The 6,414-nt window shown below is 53.8% G+C and overlaps 1 long non-coding RNA gene across 2 annotated transcripts; it reads right to left on the bottom strand.

Moving 5' to 3' along the window:
• Window positions 1-2,501: 2,501 nt before the first annotated feature.
• Window positions 2,502-4,612, bottom strand: LOC135408467 (uncharacterized). 2 transcript variants are annotated; one of them, XR_010427627.1, is made up of 3 exons: window positions 4,299-4,419; window positions 3,228-3,313; window positions 2,502-2,566 (listed from the first exon to the last, which is right to left on the bottom strand). It is a non-coding gene; the product is annotated as an uncharacterized LOC135408467 (long non-coding RNA). The 2 variants fall into 2 exon arrangements; XR_010427626.1 differs by lacking the exon at window positions 2,502-2,566 and having other exon boundaries at window positions 3,262-3,313; window positions 4,299-4,612.
• Between the last annotated feature and the right edge of the window lie 1,802 nt (window positions 4,613-6,414).

The following is a 6,414-nucleotide window of genomic DNA, read 5'->3' as shown; positions in this document are numbered from 1 at the left end:
CTCCACAGATCAGAAGCAAGTACCAATACTTTGTCCTCTATTGAAAATTAATGACTTGAGGGGCTGGACATGTCCAGTGAGGGTTCAGGGCTCTGGTGGGTCCTTTATGGCTGATCCCGACCGGCCCAGGCCAAACCCAACCACCCCCATCCCTGCTCCATCCCAAACCTGGGGGCAACATTCAGACAGTTTGGAAATACTGCCCTTCCCTGCCACTCCGTCCTTCCTTACACATCCAGTGCCCAGGGAGCAAATGCCAACACCAGGAGGAGAGAAACGTGTCCCTCTGACTTACCCCACCCCACGGGCAGCACCAGGAGCCCCCAGCCCGGCCGGCGGGGCTGCAGCCTCTTGCCTTTGGCTGCTCCCAGCCCAGGGCACTTGGCAGAGCTGGGCTGGAGCAGGGCTTTGGCCTGGCCTGGAAGAGAGGAGAACAAGGCAATTAAGGGCACTGGGCAAGTCAAAGGCTCCTGCCCTTCACCCTTCTCTTCAATTGCTCACTAGAGAGTTTTAGCCATGAAAAATCCAGGGGGGACAACAAATAAAATGGGACCTTTTCCACCATTTTTATTCCTCTCTATTTCAGGAACTAAAAGGAGGCTCATCTTTCTTACTGCATTCCTTGCCCCACTTGAACAGAACCCTTTTCATTCCAAACCTCCCTTGGGAGTCAGTCAATCCTCTGCCATTGGACTTTGGACAAAGGAAGAGACACCTGGGACGATGGACCCCAGGAAATGAGGGAGAGAAACCTGACAGGGAAAGGATTCAAGGCACTCCAGAACTCAGAAATGTGTTCATGCCTTGCCAGCCCACCCCCATTCTGTGCCACCCACCTGAGCTGGGCAGGTGAGGCCAAGGCTCCCCTTCCTCCTGCCAATCATTGTCCCGGCACACGGATCCCTGTGCTGGGCAGCACTTGGAAAAACCTGGGAAAGGTAAAAGGAAAATGGCACTGTCTGTCAGAAAACATGTCTGTGAACAAACCTTCTGGACAAATGTAATCCCATCCCTCTGCTCCAATAAACCCAGGGCAGGCAGGTCTCTCCAGCCCAGGGAGAACAGGAAGGAGAACTGCAGGAACACAGGCAGGCACAGGCAGCTCTAGGCACTGATTCCCTGCAGACCTCTCTGCGCTTGGGGCTCCTGGCACTTCATTTATAAAGAAGGGGGGGGCAGCAGCCCAGGAATGCCCCTCAAAAACACAGAGAGAGAACAGGAACAGAGGTTGTTCGGGAACAGGCTGTGTGCAGCAGGGATGGGAACTGTAAGGAGGGAGGCTGGAGGAAGGCAGGGGGTGAGCACGGGCCTGCCTTGGATGGATCCTTTTTCCCTTTGCTCAGGGGCCTCAGCTCCACCCTCTCTGAGAGCAGCAGGGAACTGCTGCAGGGGAAGAGTTCATTTAGGCACAAGCCAGTGATGCAGCCACTGGGGCAGGGCAAGAGGGGAGAGGAACTGACACAAAAATGACACAATCACCACTGAAAGGGACTTTATTGAGCTGCAACACAAACACATTCACAGCCCACCAGGGCAAGAGGTGCCCACAGGACACCAACACAGCAGGTGGGCTTGAAGGAGCATCATCTACTCAAGTTATGGAGCCAGGGGCTGACAGTTGGGATCCATCCCAAAGATGCACTCAGGCATCAGGGCCAAGTCCTGCCCAGTCACTGCAGACAGTTCAGCCCCAGCAGCAGTGGCAATTTCTGCCTCTCCCTCCAACATTATTTGGGACCCAACAGCTCAAGGCTGTGGAATTTCAGCTTCATAAATGTTTTACAAAGTTGTACTTCCTGAGAACTGGTGCATTTTTGAGTATTCCTGACTCTTCCAGTGCTGCACTTGCCAGGATCCTTTGGGCTTGGTGTTTTGCTGACAGGCAGGGCACTCCAGGAAACAACTCCTCACCAGTCATGGAATAACAGGAACAGCTGGAATCAGAGTGGGGAAAGGAATTCTGTTATCCTGATGATGTTGGGCTGCAGGACACAGGCAGCAGGTACCCAACAGTTGGACCAATACTCGCCTCGGGAGGATGATGCCAAACTGTGCCATCCCCTGCCCCAGCCGATCCCTTTGCTCTTTTGGCAGCACTTCCCAGAACAGCCCAGCAGGCAGAGCCCAGGGGACGGCCCTGCTGCTGTGACACTGGGGCTGGGACTGGCACCGCTCACACAGGGGGACAACGATGCCAGGGAGACCCCCCCGGACCCGGCACCGTAAGGGAAACTACAGCACTGCATGGCAACAGTGCTCCCAGCCCCTGGAATCACATCCATCCAATCCCACTGAGGGCACCAACAGCCGCCCGCACAATGAGCCCGACAGACCCCGGCCCTGCCAGAGAGTCCCCCTGGGCACAAAGGGACACTGACCCCTGGGCAAGGGCCATTTGCTTCCCAGGTCACCTTGTCCTGGGGTCCTGGTTTGGAGCTGCTTTTCCATCTCCATCCAAATCAAACCAAGGCTCCCGACCCAGGCACCTTTTCCAGGGAACTTTCCAGGGAACAGCATCGCCCAGAGGGACCACAAGGGCTGTGAGGATGGCCAGGATCCACAGTTTCTGTAAGATATCAAGCTACAACATGGCAATATCATTCCCTCCACTAACATTTATTCACAGGAATATATTCCCATTTTCCTTGTCTGCATTTAATCACTAATTCCGTGATGGTGTCACTCGGGAGCCAAGTAGCCAAACCACTGCCAACTGACCCCAAATCCCTACAAACCTGACACTGCCCTAGTTCTTCCTGTTTCATTCCCACAGGTACAGTGTCTCACTCAGCTCATGGACTACTTTTGCCTCCCCCCTTTGTGACTTTAAACTCCCTCTGGCACGGGTTATAAGCTCCTGCTTTCCAAAAGTGCTTCCCACTGACAGATGTGGCTGACCCAGCAGTGAGCCATGCATGCTCCCTCTCTGCTCCCAGCACTTGCTCTGGGGCTTTTCCCCATTTCCCCAGTGATTTGTGCTCACTGTCCAGGGGATCTACACTTGTTGCTTCAACCACAGGGCCGGGGGCAACTCCCTCCCGAGGCCTCGCTCCTGCCCCGGCCCCTGCTCTGGCTCTGCCTTGGATCCACCATCTCCATTCCATGGGGCTGCCTTCCTGAGCAGGGCCTGGCCTGGGCATCCTGGAGGAGCTTTTTACCCAAGGCCTTAGGGGGATTTCAGGCCCTCTTATCATTTATTAAGTTTCCACTAAAGCCCAAGAACATACTCAGAGCCGCTTCTCCAACAGGGTGTATCTTGGGCTGGCTTCCAGTAACTTCCTATTCCCAAATCCTAAGGGCACTTCCTTCCTACCTGGAACAGTTCATTAGGATACATGCCCAGAATAAAGACAAGTGCCACAAGCATTCAAACACACAAGGTACCTTTATTACAGTGAGAATAATAATAATAATAAACTTAGCAAAGAGAATCAAAAGTTAAAAAAGGATACAAATGAACTGCCTTATTGTGTGGCATTAAAACAAATACTAAGAACAGCATTCAATACAGTATAATCTTAACTAGTAAAAAGGGAGTCAAAGGGATACCAAAAAGGATCATAACACAATCTTATGGATAACTATTAACACGATATTTGGTTAGTAATAGGGGAAATTAAGGGGAAAATATTATGAATACTAAATAAAGGGTATTAAAGGAACACTAAAGGATATTTAAAGTCTTCTTTCTCGATTGCCTCCTATCACTAACCTGTGCCCACCCCCCCAGCCAGGCAGGGCTGTCAGGATCTGCAGCAGCTGGTCGGTGCCCATCCCTTAGCGGGCGTCCCCGCGGAGCAACACAGGCTCGGTGGCAGGATGAGGATCGCTCAGCTCAGCAGTCCTGACAGCCCATTTGATCAGCTCCACATTACACCACGTAGGGCCAGGACGCAGTGTAAGGGGAGGCCTGAATGGCAGCCAAACCCCGCCTGATCATTGCCTGGTGGCAACAGTCTGGGCCTGCCCTACTTGTAGGGCAAGGGGCCAGCCACCCCTGCCCACATCATCTTCCTCTCACCATCATCTTTCTCACCCCTAGGGATGACCTCTCCCATGGTGTTTCAAGGGTAGATGTACCTACCTTGCAAGATGTAGCAGAACCAAGGAAGAACTCAGCTCTGATAACAGGGGATATCAGGCTGACTTGCTGAAAAGCACAATGGACCTTACAATTAGCTTGTGCCATCAAGTTACATTGTACCACACTCGAGCTGGTTTCACATCCTAATAGGATTTCTTTCTCACACCTCTATGCTCCATTGATCATCTAATTCAGCAGTCCCCCCTTACACGACCCTACTTCTGCCAGAGGCTCCAATTGGCATCATTAGCACTGGCAGGAACCTTCAGTTCCCCCTCTGCAGCTCGTATTGGCCACAGGTCTGGAGCCTGTTGAATTGCTCCCCGAGCTGTTTCCAACCCTCCCTGCTGCTCATTTCCCACTCAAACTCACACTTCTGCCCTAGGACTTTATGGCCCAGGCCAAGGATTGGTCCCAAAGGAGGACCTTGTTGTCACCAAAAGCCAAACCAACCAATAAACTGCTGGGCTTCCACCTTGCTCTGGGGGTGACCAAGCCTGAAGTCTCCTGCCTAGTCCTGGGCAATACTTCCAGGGGACCACAACACCTCTGAGATCCTAAAAATATCACAGGTTGGGCAGGTCTTGAATTTTGTCTGGATTAACTCCCCCCCTTCCTTTCCATGTGCTGCCCTACTCACTCTAATGGTGCTTGTACTCCCTGAACCATTCCCTCACCCATCCAACCATCCCTTGTGCCCTCTCTGACAAGGACAGTGGGTCCAGGTGTTCTGCCACGCTCCCAGGGCACAGGGTGGGACTGTGGAGCCACCCTCGAGGGGGGAAACGTGCCCTGCCTGCCCTGCCCAGGGAAAGGGAACTGCCCCCAGTGTTCCCCAGCACAAGGCACCCTTGGGAATATCCCCTGCAATGGGACACTCAGGGACAGCAACAAGCACTGCACGAGGCTGCTCTGGCACAGGACCAATTTTAAGCTCAGCTTTTCTCTGGACCACTGCACTTTGTTTCCCACCTCATCCTGCAGTCAGAACTTGCTGTCCTTGTAACTTTTTAGGGTGACCATAAATTACAGAGGCCTCTGCTCCAGCACCCACAAGGGCCTGAACCATCTGAAAAGATCCATTTTTCCAGGGAATTCAAAGCTCCACCTGAGGACCAGGGTCTTTTCTCACCCATCCTTGTGCTGCAGCTTGGCCTCCATCTCACTCTGCTTTCAGTTCTCTCCATGGTTGAACATTGGCAGCCCTGGCCCTGGGCGGAGCTCGGCATCCTGATCCCATCCCTCCTGGCCCCGGAACCGCTGACTCAGCAATGGGGGGCCCTCCATTGCCAAGGGCACAGTCCCGTCGGGGCTCATGGGGGGAGCAGGAGGTCGAAGGCTCCATCCCTGCTGCTACAACCTTCCAACACTACAGCCAACAGAGGGGCCTCTCCAGCCCTGCCTCCCAAGGCATCCTGAACTAACCCAGCCCAACTCCACAGGACAAACTGCTCCCTCTCTGCCCAGTCCAGTCTACTCTCAGCAATGCCTGAATCCATTGCAGGGACCTTGCTTTGAGCTCCCCAGGGCCGGGCACCCCGAGGATCTCCCCGAATAATCCTTTCGGTGCGCGCTGGAGTCCTCGGGGTGCCCCAACCCGGGGGGCACCAACAGCACTGTCCCTCCAGGGGGCCCAATTTGCTCCTAAAATGCAGAGGGATCTTGCCTGTGTCCCAGACTGGTCCGGGGATCTGAGGCCCTTCCCGAGAAAATCTCGGTGCCGGCGTGAAGGGCCAGAGATCCCTTGGAGCCACGGGAGAGCAGGCAGAGTCCCTCCTGGGGGGCCAATTTTCCTGCCTGAATTCAGCTCTTCAAAGAAGCCTCTGAGACTCAGCTGGTGAGTTTTACAAGCCAGGCATTCCTTGCTTACAACACCCTGCCATCATCCCAGCCCCACGGGTGCCCTGGCAGTCAGCTCCCAAAGGGCACACGGAAGTGTCTCCACTGCAGCTGATGGGAGGGATCAGCATTACAGGAGGGTTCATTTTCCTTCCCTGCCTTCCTGTTCCACATTCAGGGCATTTTCCAACACTCATTACCATACACACCTACCCTTACAAGGTTTCCAAGGGGCTTCACTGAGGGCCTTCCCAGGTCTGCTCTGTCTGGAGCCCTCAAAGTCCTCAGTGCCTGCCTGAGGAACCTCAACACAACTCACCTGCTTACACAGCAACTTGGTGCTGCTTGGCTCATGCCTCACTTCCCTTCTTCCTTCTTTCTTCACCTCCCTTGCTTGGTCCCTTTCAATCCCTTGGCTCAGCTCTCTGCAGTTTCCAGGCTACCTCCCACTGCAAAAAGGATCAGCTCTTGTTACATCTCAACACTCAGAT

The sequence above is a fragment of the Pseudopipra pipra genome, unplaced genomic scaffold (genome assembly GCF_036250125.1).
Source record: "Pseudopipra pipra isolate bDixPip1 unplaced genomic scaffold, bDixPip1.hap1 HAP1_SCAFFOLD_488, whole genome shotgun sequence".
Taxonomy (NCBI): domain Eukaryota; kingdom Metazoa; phylum Chordata; class Aves; order Passeriformes; family Pipridae; genus Pseudopipra; species Pseudopipra pipra.
Note: the sequence above shows the minus strand (reverse complement) of the source record. Positions and strands in the feature narration are given on the sequence as shown.